Here is a 17,041-nt window from a genome sequence, read left to right on the forward strand (position 1 = left end):
GACAGCAGAAAGTCCTTTCAAAAGGACTCCTTTCAAAATCCACCGCAGAGGGACCAGGTTGCAGAAAATTCTGAAGGGACCAGGATATACAGATGTGCAAGATGAGCATACAGCTAACATGGCACAGACGAGCAGAGTGCTTGAGATGCTCATTGTCGTGCATGGTGCCGGAGCACACACATGATTGCAAAGAGCAGCCATGCAGGCAGACTCCCCAGCCCGCTGTCTCCACCAAACCCAGCAGAGATTCATCAGAAGGGAAAGCCACCAGTTTCAGCTCCCCCCAGGCCACCTGCCCTCCCAGAGCATGGCCTACTCCTCACCCTGTCCTGCCCCACATCTTCATCACAACCCTGCTCCTGCCACCCTTCCCCACACATGGCAGGAGGTGGAAGCAGTCATCCTGCTGGCTCAGGGTGGTGAAAGGGCTATGGAGGGAGCAGGCACAGGTCTTCCTTCCTGTCCCCTCCTCACAGAAGTAGCTCACACCACGTCAGCAGCAAAAACAGAAAAGGGTCTGGGACTGAAGGCACTATCTGGGACACAGAGATGCTATCTGGATTCTGGCTGAGGCCTTCTGTTTATTTAGTTCATCAGATATTTGTGTTGTCTTTGGTTTGTTGTGTTTATCACTCCAAATAACATTCTAACTTACGTTATTTGCAGTCACAAGTCTGATCACGCCCAGAGTAAGCTCCTTATTATTGGTGCCTGAATGCAATAAAGTTTTTTGTTAGCCAAAACCATAAACCATAAATGCCATCCACCCAATCATTGCAAAGGGGAAGCTACAGCTTTGTAAACGAGAATATAAAACGAGCCAAAGAAAATGATCCTGTGCATTGTAACAGCACCTTCAGCCCCTAAACTAGACAAGAGTCAGAGGACTAGGAAGACTAGGAGTCAGTAGAGAATGTGGCACCTTTGTGGCAACCCCCAGCATCTATCCCAAACCACAGACAGATGACAGACAGAGCTGGCTGGGAAGCACATCCAGAAGCCCTGGGTGAGGAGCTGCCTCCCCATCCTCAATCCAAGTGTGAGGTGGTGATTTCAGAGCCGGAGCTCTGGCACAGATGTGGGAGCTGACCTGGTTTTGCAGAGGCACCGAAACCTGTACAGCCAAGGACACAGCCCTGCAAAGGCCTGCGTGACCGCCCGCAGCTCTCCTACCACATTGGCATACCTGAACTTGTGGAGGAAACAGTGCACATGCATTTGGAAAGGCTGGATCCAGTGCCCCAGCACAGGCACGGACAGCGTGGTGCTTTGGGGAGCTCATGGTCCATTGCCAGGCGAGTTTGCGCTAACCAAGAGTGCTCTCTTCTCTTCCCACCTTTACCACAGCAGGCTGGTTTACCACCGAGCTCTCCCTTTTCCCTCCCAGCAGTCCAAAATGCACCTGAGGAGCATAAAAGTGGCTCGTCAGGTCACTAGATACCATCAAAGACTATGAGATCGTTTGAATGCATCTATGACTCAATGCCTTGATATCTCTTACATCAGGGCATGTCGTGCAAGGAAGCTTTCTGCAGGCTTGCTTCAAGTGTTAGCAGAAAGCCGAGGAGAGATGCTGCCCAGCCACAAGCGGAGCGCATCCCCTCGGCTCTGTGGACGCTATAGCCCATGGGGACAGATCCTGACCTAACGCTACCAACATGCTCCATACAAGCTGTGGTTACCTTTTGTTTTCTTTTTAAAGCAGATCCTTCTGGCTCAGCTGGATTGCAGAGCCAATATTTATTCCAATTCACCTGGCATAGGAGATAACAGAGCAAGAGGCTGGGGTGATTAACTCCTCGATCCGTGTGTACTTTAGACCAAAAAGTATGTTGTGCAATGGCTCGATAGCAAGAAAGGTGAGAAGCCATGGCTAAAAACGCAGTAAAACTACTGTAACTTATCACCACTTTCCAGTCTCTATTTGCAATGAACATACAAAGCCCTGCGCAGGGAAGTGCATGAAAACAGTTATAAATAGAAACTTGCTTCACCTGCTAACAGCTGGAAGCAAAAGAGGAATGCTGTGCGTTTTACAGGAACTGCAATTAACTGAAATCGAGAGCCAAAAGGTCGCAGCCTGGTCTGATGGGTCGCACTGGGAGCAGGCCGGAGCCTCCATTAAGGGCATCCATGGCAGCAGCTCGCCCACCACCCACAGGCATCTGGGCCACGGTGGCACATGGGGCCCCTGCCCTGCCCAGGCACCTGCAAGGTGTCCGTGTGGTGGGCACAGGGCTCGCACGGGCACGCCAAAACACCTTTCCTTCTTCTGCTCCCTGTTTCAAGAGCTCGGGGTGCTTTGCTCCACACACACCCAGATCGTTGCACAATGGCTGCATTGTCTCAAACAGCAACCAGCAGTCAACAGCAGTGAAATCAGTTTGATGTGATTATAGGTGGAAGTTGAAGGCTTAGAGGATCTTGTGACGAACAGTAGAGATAGGTCGGTGTGAAACCGAAATCTCCACTGTGTTGTTGTAACCTTCACTGCAAGGCTCGCTGTGCAATTTAACTCGCAGGTTGGGCTGCAAAGCCCCAGAAGGGCACAAAGCAGCTTCATCCCGATAAGAGTGTTTTGCTCTGAGGGTGCCAATGGCAGAGCGCAGGCTGCCTCCAAAGAGCCAACTATGTGAGAGGCCAGACAGGCTGAGATAACAAAAACAATGCGTTCTCAGTAATGAGAGCTCTCTGGGGGAAAGGGATGTGTTTTCTCAGCCTGAATCATGATTCAGAAAAAGAGGGAGGGAGTTGTCAAAGGTGAGCAGTGTCCTGAAGTGGCCTGTACAAGCAGCAGGCCTGTAAATGAGCGTTCCCTGCTCCCACCTGAGTAACCTCCCCATTGCAGCTACTGCAGCTGCTGACATGAGTGGATGGTCCCTTGTGTGCCAGATGTGTACAGCACAAAGACCACATCTCCCTGACTGCCACTTGAAAGTCCACATGGTTTGATCCTACCTTCAAATTGTAGGAATTGAACATAGCCCTTCTGCTAACAACCCCAGCTATAACCAAGGGTTTCAAGTCAGCGCTGAATTTTTGGTTTAGCATGTCACTTGAGCTAGGATTGAAACCTTGCTTTTCTCTTCCTCCATCCTTCCTTCCACAGGTTGAACCCCCCATGACCCAGAATGTCAAACACATTCAGACACCCTGGACGGAGATGTCAGTCAGACACACCAAACAAATCATTTTTTTCTGGGGAAGTGACTGACACTTCAGCAGCTTAAGGACGGATTTCGCTCACGGATGTAGATTGTTTATGAAGGCAGGTTTTTCCTTTCTACCTTGGCAGGCTGTACTAAGCAAAACAAAACAAGAATACTGAAATAAGGAAATCTTTTCTAGTAGGAAAGAACACCTTATAGAGCTTGGCAGAAGCACCATCTCCCACACTTGCCCATATGAGTCAACAGTGTCACTCAGGAGATTACTTGGTATTTGCTGCCTTGCCTCCAAATTTAAAGGAAGGCAGTGACATGCCGTTCTGCATCTTAGATTCACAAATTCCCTTCTATTTTAACGGTTGACTAAGGCCACTTTCTGCCAGCTTTCTCACAATATAGCTTACTCCTATTCAGAAAAGATAGGAGATGAACACAAAGAGACAATAAAAGAACCTTGGGAGGTTTCCAGATTGCTTTAATTCAAAATTTTCATTGCTATAGTTGAGATATAAGTAATCTTCTTGTTTCCACTCCAGTTACTTTCAACCTCAGTGATGCCAGAACATAATCTTGCACCTCTCAGACACCTCTGAAATAAAGTTACTGCACCTGAAGTTAATTTTTTATATATATATAATTTCCACAACAGTCCAAATGATAATGCAGACATATGGGTATTGTATAATTGATATTACATTCTCAGTAGCTTAGTTTCTGGAAGCAAAGTATAAACATTTCCAGCATGCGCACTTAAAAGAAATATGCTTGCAAAGCGAGATTGCTTCCTATGAGAAAGAAAAAGAAAAAAAAAGAAACAGCTCCTCTTTAAATGACAAACAAAATGCATTTCCTCTTCCCATCCCACAGCAGATGCTTACACATGCATGTCACGTACACACACAAACAAACATTCACATGTGTAAGATCCACCATAATCAAAAAAGGAAAGTGCTGTTAAAGGTCCCCATAGTAACTGGGCAGCATATCATGATGTAAATCAGTACATCTCAGGAAAGCTGCAAGCGTTGCTGTCTTGTTTTGCAATGCTAACCACATGCAGACACGCAGACACCAAAGTGCTTTCATGTTACCTCAGTTCTTCTTCCATAAAGGTTGGTGGTAAAGCCCTCCCTGATGCCAATCAAAGTACTGATGGGTTGAGAGCTGATGGCAGTTTTGAATAGCCAAGGAAACTGATGATTTGAAGAACTTAATTCCTCCCATTTTAAACAAATGCTTGTTTCCCTAGGAAAACTCATCAAAGCAACGAGATATTCGGAGAAAAAAAATATATATATATCCTTCCCCTTGCCATACCCTGTCCTCAGGACAAGAAGTTTCTTCTGGATTATAACTACCCATCTTGACTCCTAGTATGGGCAACAAAAAGGGATATGAAATTCTGGGGCACTCTTCATCTCGTCCTGAAGTCAATGTGTGAAATAGGTCAGATGCATCACTGAAAATGTGCCCTGAAAATGCCACTTTCTCCTTATTCACAGTAGAAGGAGGCTATCAGCATGAGCTCCCATGCAGACCTTGGAAGAGGACCATGCCCTATCCCCATGGGACAAGGGAAGGAGGGGAGCACTGCTCTCTCAGCTGGCAGGAAACTTCTGTCTCAGCTCTAAATCCAGGGACTAGTTAACCTAGTGACACATACAGGGTGCTCCTTCCCTCCAGCAGAGGTTTGAACAGTATCAGATTTTCACTTAGATGTACCTCCTGCCACAACCAATCTGTAGCCAATCTGCAGGGTGGAGCACGGTAAGGGTTTTTTTCCCTGGCTCCTGCATCCTTCCTGTACAGGCACCCAGGCATGGATTTAATATAGGAGAATGCAAAGTCATCTTTCCAATCAGCCTTCTTTCTGATCCATTTGGACATGCTAGTTCATGGTTGTCTGAAGAAGTATCTTATTGTCTGTTACTAAGATCCTCTGCAGCACAATCACTTCAATAACAGTACATTCTGTTTTTAAAAAAATGAATTAAGTCCTTGTCCTCATTACATTGCTTGAGAGACCGATCCAGAACTTCATTCTTTGAATGGACTTAATAGTTTTTTAAGTAATTTCCTCATGACAAATTTCTAGCCAATTGGGTTTGTGCCAATAGTGTCACTTAAGTACCTCTTCTCCCTCTATGATTTATGTCCTCTCCCTGTTCCCAAAAATACATTTATAAAGAGCCATCATATCCTATTCCAACCTTCATTTCTCCATTTCCAAAACCAGTGCCTTTCCATGGTTTTTCCTCAGGATGGCACGCCATTCTTCTCACGAGTAGCACCTGTTACAGTTTAATTAATTAACTGTTGTGAAGCATGGGTAATCAAAGCTATATAAAATATTTCATTGAAGAATGCGTGTAGATATGGACCAATATTGCCCTGTTTCTACTCAGAAAAGCCCTCACCCAGTAAGCCAGGTTTATCACTATCTTTTCTTCCAACTCAGTGTCATAGTGGTGGTTTATGGCATCCTCGTACAGACCTAAATCTCTTTCTTCCTTTGTGTGCCAGCAACAGTAAAAGTTTATCCTATTCATCTTCAAGTAGGGAGCTTCATATTTTGTGCTACTAAATTGCATCTGCTTCTACTGGGAAGTAATAAAGATGAGCACTAACGTCCAAAACCATTGGCTCTCTAGGGACAAACAGTACTTTTTCTTTCTGGCCTAGATAATACTCAGAGAAAGGAAAAAAGAACTAAGAGTCTTTTCCAACTGCTTTCCCCAAAACCAGCTGATTTCATTCCTCCCTGTGAAAAAACATGGTTGGCATTTGTGGTTTTATGCTGAGGAGAACGTTTGCCAGTTCTGCTTGATGCAACTCACGGCAATGTGAATAGCAGCTGCTGTTTTGTTTTGTTGTTTTTTTTTTTTTTTTATGAAAGTGAAGAGAAGTGTGAAAACCAAAACTATTTCATTCCAGTTACAAATGTAAGGAGTTTTGCAATGTCATTCATTTTCCTAGGTAATATCCAAATATTTTTTCTTGCTATGCTCCAGCCAATATCCATTTGAGCTTTCATATGAGGAAAAGAAAATAGATTTGAATTACGCAAAGCCAAAAAAACAAATCAACCACTATACGAGCTTAATGGTACACACAGACAATCTCCTACAATTATAATATGTACAGAATATTTAACCTATACCATTATCCCCTGTTAAAAGGTAACTGGGTGTGGGAAAAGAACCACAATGAGATATTCATAGAGTTATATATCTGACAGGAGGTCAAATTAGGCCACAACACAGGTATCAGCAGCATAAAATAATGGGATTATTGTTGCACTGAAGAAAGACCCCTGTGTCTGATCCTCAACTAGATTAGCACTGCTCAACATACATCAAAAGATGTGTAAAGGAGTCATATCTGATAGGCAGTGCTAGAGATCCCAACTGCCTCCTCCTTTTTTTCAGTTTACAAGAAAAACAACTGCATTCAGAGCAAGTTACCAATCTTTTCCTGGTCAACCGCCTTGCAAAAGGAAAAGGACAAGGAAGACTTGCAAACAGACAAAGCACCACAAAATAAACTATTGGTACAGTAAATGTATGCATTTCCTACCCACCACCGGTGAGGTGCACCTGTTGACAGGGCTGATGACGTTTTAGTAGATGTAATATGGCAGCCAGCAGCTCTTCAAGGAGCACTCACAGCAAAGAAAACTCTGTTAACATCACGTTGTGTGCAGTCTCTGTAATCCAGCAAAGGCTTTGAACATGAGCTTTTTGAACAAAAGCATGTAAACTGCCCACCCCCTCAACATACATGCTCAAGAGGATGGCCAAACCCGGGCCACAGAAGGTGTTTTTTCTGTCAGCAAGTAGCACTTTGTTCTTCTCTGAACTTCTGTCTTCTAAGACAGAGAACTGAGAATAGCTCTTTGGATATTTCACTGGGAAATAAATAAATAAATAAATAAGATGCAAATACCTATTTCCCTGCTGAAAGTATTATGCTCATCTGTTTCCCTGTCTCCAGTGGCAAACTTCACATAGTGCTGCAGAGCCTTCAATATAGGCAACCACTGTCTGAGAGCTGTAGGTTCAGGTGGTCCTAGCATCATGGTCTTGCTCAAAAGAACTTTTAACTCACATCTAAAAGGGAGATAGCCACTGCCAAAAGCCACACAGGTTTTGTACCACTATAGCTGCACTGATACAGTTAAACTACCGCTGGTGTAGAAGCAGTTATGGTGGTAAAGCACAGTTACATGAGCCCTAGGCTACCAAACCACATGAAATGCACCTGTATGGTTCCTTTGCTGAATTATAAATCATAGGCTCCCAAGCTGCCTGCATCTGAATCCTTAAAAAGGACTCAGAGAGTTTGGCCTACAGCTGCTGAAGCTGTAGAAGCAGGGCCCTAGAGACTTTTAAAATGAATTATTGAGAAGAATGAAAGGAAATTATTTGCAAATATTTTGCTGTCTGTACCTCATTTGTGAGACAGTCTTGCTTCCTAAGAATGTGTTCAGCATTCAGCTCCTTCTACCACAGGGGTGTCAAAACAGCTTTTATCCTCAATTGATTGTAAGCAGTTTTGTTCAACTGTTTATAATTCATTAAATTTGTTTTGTCAGGAAAGCATTATTTCTGCTTTTGTAATCTCTGACTGAGGCCCTTTGAAAGGAAAAATATGAATAATGATCAACAAATAATAGCACTCAGCGACTAGGGAAATAAATGCTTGCTGCCACACACAAATCCGGGCATTTATCTGAAAGACAGCTTGCTGAGCACGCAGGCAAGCAACACCTGACCCTCTGGGGGCAGCTACCTCTCCTTACGTTTGCCTACATAGCAGCTTCTGGGCACCCTGTGAAGCCATGGAGCAGTCTGGTTTTGCCCAAGCCCCGTATTAATACTCAGCTGGTCACTGGAGGCTCTGTCCCTGTCCATCCACCTGGCACACAGCTGGTCTTGCTGTAGGATACTGACACGATTTCTGCCCTAGCTTGTGAAGTTGCCATTTATCCCCTCCCTGAAACTCAGGTGGTGGCCACCTGAAAGTGCATGCCCTGGACAGACCGTCCTCACTGAAAAATTTCAGACTAGCTGCTTAAAAATGCTGGTAGAGACGGAATTGGGTGCTCTTATAAATGGAGATAGCCCACATGGTCAGAAGAAAAGGAAAAAAAAAAAATGGAGAGAAAAAGCATTTAGCCCATTTTTTTAGTTTCCTAAAGAAAAGAGGTTGATGCAGCCATGGGCTTCTTCATGCATTTGTTCCTATCCATCCTCCCACTGCCCCATCACCAAACTGAGCCAAATTTCCCCAGTACTGAGTTTTCAAAGGCAGCAATTTCCTAGAAGTTTCTCAAGCTGGCAGCTGGCAACAGGAGGGAGAGCTGCATCCATGGCCAAGGAAAAGGGCACGGAGGTTCACGCACGAGGTCTTCAGGATGTCTCTCGAGCACAGAAGCCACGTCAGTCATCACCTGCTCTGTCCCAGGCACCAGTGAAGCAAACCACAAGGCACAGAGCTGTAGGAAACCGGGTTTCGCCCACTCCCAACTTGTGGAAGCGCTCGCTCTGGAAGCGGGTTACAGAGAAGCATGTCATGACCCGGTTGCACACTCACTGTACGTATGTCTGTGTCCATAAGCAGGTAGACTGGGGCGGCAGCAGGAGATGCTAAGAGCACACTGCCATGGGTTTTCACAGCCCTGCAGCACTAAGGGCTAGGTTTGCTCCGTGGCCAGAGAGCTCATTTTCCTGCTCCAGCTAATAGAGCATTCAGCGAGAAGGATGCCAAGCCACTTTTAAGAAGGAGGCCACCCAACTGCATGATTGTCATATGATGTACAGTTGTTTTAATGAGAAGAAAAGGCACAAGGTGAGGGAAGAAGAAGTACTTACCAAAAAGAAGTGTAACAAAATCCAGCAAGTTCCTAGTGCTTATTAAAACAGTCACTTCCATTCTGCTGCTCTTCAGACTCATCAGATGTAAAGAGTCAGCCTAGGGAAGGGCAGGCCAGGCCAGGCCAGGCGGTCCTGGGGGAAAAAAAAAAAAAAAAGTTGTACACAGAGCAAAGTTACTCTGGAAAAGGTTTTGGAGGAGGCTGAGTGACTGCCATACACAGCGCATGCTGAATTGAGATGGTTTTCCAAAAAAATCCCAACCCACTGTTTATAACCCCGTCCCGCAAGGTGCTGAGAGCAGCAAATGGAGCCTTTTCCCAGCAGTTTTCATAAATCCTCTGAGTGACTTTGGTAGTGGGATGCTGTTATGATCAAGTTGCATTGGGCAGTTAAAAAAAAAAAAAAAGGCAGGAAAATATTTGTTCTGCAGAAGCATTTTTGTTAGCTGGGGTTTGAGGGCTACAGCCTGGTGACAGCTGAGTGTCTAGAGGTTGCATCCATGCCTGGGAGCAAAATTCACTGACAGGAATGGCCAAAAGGATAACCGAGACAGTGGAAGGGCCTGAACATGCTCCTGGGCATACCAAATCAATGGGCAGTGCTTGAAGCCATGGGCAGTCCTTCATCCTTGCAGGGAACTGATCTACTTTCAGGTCAGTTTTCTGTGAAGAACATTAATTCTTGCTGCCACCAGGATGCTTAAGTGTGAGTGGATGCCGTAGATCACAGAGCAAACAGAATTGAGGGTAGGAACCCTCCTCAGACTGAAACCACCACACATCACGCCCAGCAGCTGCAGCACAACGATCCACCTCAGAGTGTGGGAACCATACGATTTCTCTCCTCTTCTCCCCATCCGTCCCCTAAAAAAACAGTGGCTGGAAACCTGAGCCAGAGGTACTCATAGGCATCATGCGAAAGAAAATCCATCCAGTGTTGAACCTTAAAATTAAAAAAAAAAAAAAAAAAAGTTTCTTGAAAAAATAATATCTCTGGTAAGTCTGCACCATCCATATGGTTTTTCAAACCTGTTATAACATTTGTACTGAAATAAAAGACCAGGGTCACTGGTAACACAGTACAGAAGACAAAGAGACCTGGGTAAAGCTAAGGGCACACCAATCCATTGTAACAAGCCAATTAGTGAAAACCAAAGTACTCAGGTGTGGGGGGAGAGGGAGAAACAACACTCAGTAGGTGTATTAAGTAAGCCGTTTTTTTCAACCCAATGCAAATCCGAGTGCTCTTTTCTGTTTCAACTGATGCATGGTTTCCATTGCTGTCTAAAGTTTTTTGTTTTCCATTTTTGAAGGCTATAGATTTCCATCTCTTGCCCTTGCAACTGTTTCGGTGGTTTATTATTTTCCAGCTACTTCTGATTTGCTCAGAGAATGCAGATAGGCCAGCTACAATAAACTGCCACAGGATATAAAAATTATTCATGAGAAGTAAACTTCTCTGGCCTCTTGTTGCACCCACAAACAAGAAGATTGAAATGAAACGTTAAACAGGAACCAGCCCACTGTACGCGGGCGACAGCTGTTTTCAAATCTAAACACCTCCCTGTGCTTTCTGACCACTGGATCCAACTCCCAGCTGACTCTGAGGATCAAGAGCATCCTGCCCCATAAATGCACAGATGTCTTCAGCTCTGAGGTCACTCACAACTAAACGTTAGAACTGTTGAGAAGTACGTCAGTTCGCCTCTTCTACAGACAAAATGTCACTTGGACCTGTAGCGTTGTTTTAAGATGACCAAAGTCTTCAAAGGACACGGTCTTGCCTCTCAAAACTAAGTTACAATGAACCAAGAATATAAATTGTGTATTCTTTTTTTAAAGTGGGTGCATGGATTTTGTTTTTGGTATTTATTCACCACTGTTTCTACATTAGCAGAAAGAAACACTGGAGCCACATTCATCAGCTCATTACACAGCTCCTGAAACAGCCCTACATGGCTTTCCCCTCTGGCCACAGTCCTGTGAGTGACTTGGTTCATTTGCAGCAGAACCAATCCTGACCTGTCACTCTGATGTCTAACAGCCTTCTCATTATACAAATTATCTATTATTAACCAAGCAGATACAAAGCTCCAGCCAAATGTTATTAAAAGGCTCCATAAAAAAGCAAAACACTTCAAACTGAGCAAAGTTGCAGTTTTCTACCTTTTTGCAGCCCTTCATGCAAACAAAATGATCAGATAGTGTTTTACAGGCACATCACTTTAAACAACTTTTTCAGACATTTTTTTTAAGCAATACACCGAAAAACATCCCTGCGATTTGGCTGGCAAGAGAAGTCAGGAAACATTACTCACAGCTTTGATTTAAGAAGTTTTAATCCCATAGCTGCAGCCACCCAAACAAAGGGTTAAGACTCACTCAAAACTGCCAAACACCACGTTGTCTACCAGCAAAACCATAACATATTGTAGCTGAGGAGCCTGTAGGAAACTCAGTAAGTTCTGGTTAAAGAAAAAACAAATGATCTGTTCTGCTGACCTGTTTAAACTGAACCCAACAGACTGGCTGCTCTTCAACAGATGCTCCTCCACCAGAAAACACCTCGGTGATTTCCAAGCTGCTGCCAGCCTGGCCATGGCAAATGCCTAGAGAAGCTGTGCTAGCTGACCCAGGAGAAGGACCAAGTACACCCTCTAAGCGGATGCCAGCACCTGAGCAGCAGCACAAATACTGTTCCTGATGTACAAACCCAGCACGTGCAAAATGATCCTAGGGAAAAAAAAAAAAAAAAAAGATTGGAAACCTTGGATTAAATTCCTGTTGGAATACTTCAACTATTCTGAGCTCTGGCAACAACTATGATGCTGCTAATGGCAATTACATATGTCTGAAATCCTCCTAGTTTCTGCTACTTGCCATTTGTAGGTCATAGCAGTTCAGAGGGGCTTTCATTCTTCACTGAACTTCCAGGAGGCATCACATTGTGATTAACACAACGATATTTGCAAAAGGAGAAGTAGTCAAGCTTGATGGCCTTCTTGCCTAGAGGAAGCTTGTATGATAAAGAATCAATGACCATCCAATAAATCCTCCATATGCTTTTCCACAGACAAATAATTCTTGAAGAAAATATTTTCAGCATAAGAGCTGAACATAGGAATATGAACGAAAGACAAGCAAATATTCTTAAGAAATTACTTTCTGACAACCATATGAAAAAGTAAAGGACAAGTAATACCAATTTCCCTGTTCCCACCCTCAGCGAGGAGTCTGTAAATCTTTCGGAAGGAAAGGCAGGCCACAATCATTGCTCAGGTCTGTTCACAGTAAAGCTAAGAAGTTATTGGAGGTAACTACAAAACTACAGGTCAGTAGTTTTTTCTGCACACCATGGAAGACTGATTTTTTTTAACCCTGTCAGCTAAAAGAAAAAAAAAAAAAGTGTCTGCTGGGGAACTCTGTAAATTTTGGTGTTAGAGTGGTAACAGCCTAAAAAAAGGTCTGATGGATTAACTAACTGCATGGCCCTAGGAAAACAGCCTCAGAGTTTTGAGGAGAGAGTTAAAACATGAAACTTTTAGCTGGGAATGCCTGGGTTCAATTTCCAGCTTGGTTTCCCATGTCTCCTTGAGAAAGTGACTGAGTCCTTGCATCCATTACCAGCTGTAAGAGCCAAAAGCCTGTCAACAACCAAGTGTGCAGAAATTATGATTGTGGAGATCAGGTAACTCCGAACTGAAGCCCATAGTGCAGGAGAAGCTGGGGGGAGGATTCAGAGAGAACACAAAAACAAGTTAGTTACTGAGCGTTAGCAAGCTCATAGTGAAATCCTAATGGAGATACAGTTGTCATGTTTTTTTACCACAAGATAACTAAACAAGGACAACTTGCTTCCCTCCACCCATGAGTAACCTCACCCTCTTTGCTTCACTGTGTGTATGGTATTTGCAGTGAGTAAACCAAATGTAAACTGCAGATAGCATGTCCCTAATAGGATGCCATGATGTGCATGCTCTTTAAATCAATTATATTAATCTTTTAATTAACATAAAAAGTCTTAACTGATGGTTTTGAAAGCTTCATTTCAAAAGGCCTCATTTTCCTAGGTGTGGATGGCTCACTTCACACATGGACACAAACATCCAAAATCAAAGTCAGCCTTTGAAATGGCAGACCTTTGCTTCCAAGCACACGCTTTGTTAAAAAAAAGAAAAGCGGAGGCTGAGGGCAGCCATTCACAGCCATAGCCCCACAGCAGTTTTTCCATTCTCTTTAGTTGTAGCCTCTGAAGGGGAACATGATGCCAAAAGGTCATATGCTGCTATCCATCTGTCTGTGGAAGTGTCACAGACTGTGGGATTTCCCTCCTAGGGCTTGTGAACAGCTGTGCCAATAAGTTTGGGGTTTTTTAAATAAAAACGAGCCCCACCACTACCATTTGTTTCTTTGAATGGAGCCTACTGTAGTCTCTCATGCTTGAAACCTCAAGGACAGAAACAGTGCAAGCCCCGAAGTGAGGAGAGCCACTGAGGCTTGCCCTCCCCGCAGGTCTGCCTCTGCTCCTGCAGAGAGCACGTGGTGCGCACGATTTGGCAGGGAAAGCACTTTGGACCACTGAAGCGATAAGAGATGTTCATCGCAACATCACAGCTTTGTTCCAGGTGTTAAGAAACCTTTCGAAAGCCCACTGCCACTGGACGTGGGTGGGGAAGGAGCACCATGCACTGCAGCACCCACAGTCGGCTTTCCTGTGCTGCAGTGGGTCCGGCAAAAGGACAGAGCAGAAGTTTGGGGCTGCCAAGAGCTGCCAGCTCTCCTCTCAGGGGGGATGTCCTTAGAGAGCCAGTCCTCACAGTTCTGTGGATGGACAGGGTTCACAAACTGAGTTAAAAGGGGGTGGAAAAGAGGAGCTATCATGCAGAGTTGCAGAGAAGGACTTAGGAACAAGGGCTCCCTAAGAGCATTCGTAACTTCTAAAATCTGTTGCCATGCTAGGACCTTGCAGTTTTGTTTGTAGGCTTGCTCTTGAGAGTAGACAACTTTGGGTGTGTTTGGGCCCAACTGGCTATTACCATGATAACCAAGTCCCCTGCTATTTGCTAAAGCTTGCCTGGAGCACGCACTGCTCTCCCTCCTGACAGCTGCCCTGCCCGTACCTGAGTCAGGCAGTACCTCCTCCTTCTCCTCCTCTCTCCTCCCATCTCCATTCCCATCCCATCCCTACACGACTATCCCCACAGCCTCCCGGCCTTTGGCAAGGTGGGTGGTGAGGGCAGAAGAGAGGGATGGCACCAAGCCACCAGTGCCTGAGCATGGCTACTTCTGTCAGCAGCACACGTCCCCAGGGCTGTTAGGGTTTCAGTCCACAAAAGTGATTCAGCAGAGGGTCAACAGGATCCAGTGGGCCACCACCAGAAGAAACAGAAATGATGCTGGAAGCGTTAGGATACAGCAGAGCCAGGACTTCCCCACCACAGCTGGGGCTAGGCTGGCCACCGCTGATCTCAGCCATGTCGAGGCAGAGGAGGAGCTTTAGTTTTCCTGGAAGCCACAGAGCTGGCAACCCACCATGACGAGAAGCATAAGTCCTGCATCAGCACACCCCAAGAAGGGAAAACATTGGTTTTTGGCTACTCAGGTCACACTTTGATGGAAAAGATGTGTATTTACCGACTTCCCAGTTGGAAGGGTATGAACCATCCGTGATTTACTGGGATACCTAATTAATACCCAGAATACATAAACTGAAAACTATGCCTTGCCGTGCGCTTCAAGCTGTGGAACAGAAGCTGCCACTTCTCCAATTAAGAAAAAAACAGAGCGGTTTATTAAGCACAGTTGTGGGAACATAGTTTCAGTCTTCAGTGGGTTCATCTGAATATTTTTCCATTTCAGTTCATGTAAGTTCACGCCCTTTGGGTTTCACATAAAGCCCTAGGGTCTGAGCAACTCAAAATCTCAAAATCAAAATGTCAAGTTGAAACGAAACCATAAAAGGTATTTGGATTTGCATGAAAACGGGCCCAGATTTGCTTCAGGAGTTCCTGAAGCCTGGTAAAGCTTTTGAAGAGTCTAATCTGAGTTTTGTGGTTTCAGCTCAGACTGAAACCAGCACAAGAGAACAGATGCACTCCTTTCAGGAAGCCAAGGCAGAGGAGAATGATTAAGAAGCTATGAGAACAAGAACCACAGGGAAAGAAAAAATCTCTAAAACCAGATTGTCAAGTGCCAAACACCAAGTATTAGGAACTAAAAGGACATGGGTCACATTTAAGCAATACCAACTCTTTCTGAGGATCATGCCCTCACAACAGGACACTGCAGTCTGGATGAAAGCCCACCCGCAACAACACCATATGCCCTTCTGCCCATGTGTGAACATCCTGTCCATTGCATCGCATAGCACACTCCCTGAGAAGCACAAATCCTCCAAAACTTCTTTTCATGGGGTTCTTGTCACTGTATAAGTAAACTTACTCATACAGTATTCCAGCCACACAAGAGCTAGGGAAAAACAAATCTGCTGTTTTATGCTCTCTGGCTAACATCCATAACATCCACCTGTCCCAACATCAAATATTTCAAATTCTGGCTTTTATCTTTAAATAAAATTTTTAAAAAAATCAATTTCATGTGCTATATTTATTCATATTGTATTTTTTTCATGGCATTAAAATAAGCACATCAGTGACAAGTCAGTTTAGTTGAAAAGATGCAAACAAAAAAAAAAAGATTCAATTAATAAATTAACATTTCTTTCCATTAACAGTCTATACACTGCATTAAATTATACTCTTTACATTAACATAATTTACATTGACAGGAAGCAGAGGAGGTTACTTCCTGAGTAGGAGCTGATTGATTATTTTAGATTTAGCCTCTTGGCTGAGCAATTGACTGTCTTAGAAACATCACGTCCTGATTAATGTAAATGTTATGAATAACATAAGTGGAAACCGTGAAACTCACAAGTATCTTGCTTTGAGAGCATTTTGCCTCCTAAAGATGCATAAATTTTTATTGGTTTTACGTGGCAAGGTTTTGGTAGCAGCAAAAATGCAGGGGTGGCCGCTGTGAGCAGAGCCCAGCAGCTGCCCCATGTCAGACCAGAGCCAGCTCCAGCTGGCTCCAGAGGGACCCGCTGCTGGCCAGAGCTGGTTGTTTGTGCCTCTGTGAGAGTAGATTTAAGAAAGGGAAAAAGGACTTCTGCAAAACAGCAGCTGGGAGAGAGGAGTGAGAACCAGACCTGCAGACCCTCAGGTCAGTGCAGCAGGAGGACAGGAGGTGCTCCAGGCAGGCAGCAGCAGCTCCCCTGCGGCCTGTGGAGAGGCCCCTGGTGGAGCAGGCTGTCCCCTGCAGCCCATGGGTCCCACACGGAGCAGATCTCCACGCTGCAGCCCGTGGAGGAGCCCCCGGTGGAGCAGGTGGATGTGGCCTGGAGGAGGCTGCGGCCCATGGAGAGCCCCCACAGGAGCAGGCCCCGGGCCGGAGCTGCAGCCCGTGGAGAGGAGCCCACGCAGGAGCAGGGGTCTGGGGGGAGCTGCCGCCCGTGGGGGACCCGTGCTGGAGCAGTTTGCTCCTGGGGGATGGACCCCGTGGTACGGAGCTGTGTGGGAGCAGTTCTTGAAGAGCTGCTGCCTGTGGGCAGCCCCTGCAGGCTCAGTTTGGGAAGGACGGCATCCCGTGGGGGGGACCCCACGTGGAGCAGGGGCAGAAGAGTGACTGTGAAGGAGCGACGGAGGTGAAGCATGAGGGACTGACCACAGCCCCCATTCCCTGTTCTCCTGTGCCCCCTCCTCAGGGGGAGGAGGTAGAATCCTAGAATCATTAAGGTTGGAAGAGCCCTCCAAGATCATCTGGTCCAACCATCCCCCTACCACCAATGTCACCCACTAAACCATGTCCCTAAGCACCACACGCAACCTTTCCTTGAACACCCCCAGGGACGGTGACGTGACCACTTCCTTGGGCAACCCGTTCCAGTGCCTGACTACTCTTTCTGAGAAGAAATGTCTCCTAATTTCTAACCTAAACC

General features: G+C 45.3%; 1 long non-coding RNA gene across 2 annotated transcripts in view; it reads right to left on the minus strand.

The window, feature by feature from the left end:
* Positions 1-3,393: 3,393 nt before the first annotated feature.
* LOC308199787 overlaps positions 3,394-17,041 on the minus strand; it is a 32,516-nt gene continuing 18,868 nt past the window's right edge. For both annotated transcript variants that reach the window (XR_013954943.1, XR_013954944.1), the window contains exons 3-4: positions 9,041-9,175; positions 3,394-8,713 (exon numbers count right to left, since the gene is read on the minus strand). This is a non-coding gene — a long non-coding RNA (uncharacterized lncRNA). The remainder of the gene's footprint in view (positions 8,714-9,040; positions 9,176-17,041) is intronic.

The sequence above is a fragment of the Anser brachyrhynchus genome (genome assembly GCF_964034855.1).
Source record: "Anser brachyrhynchus genome assembly, chromosome: 1".
In the NCBI taxonomy this organism is placed as follows: domain Eukaryota; kingdom Metazoa; phylum Chordata; class Aves; order Anseriformes; family Anatidae; genus Anser; species Anser brachyrhynchus.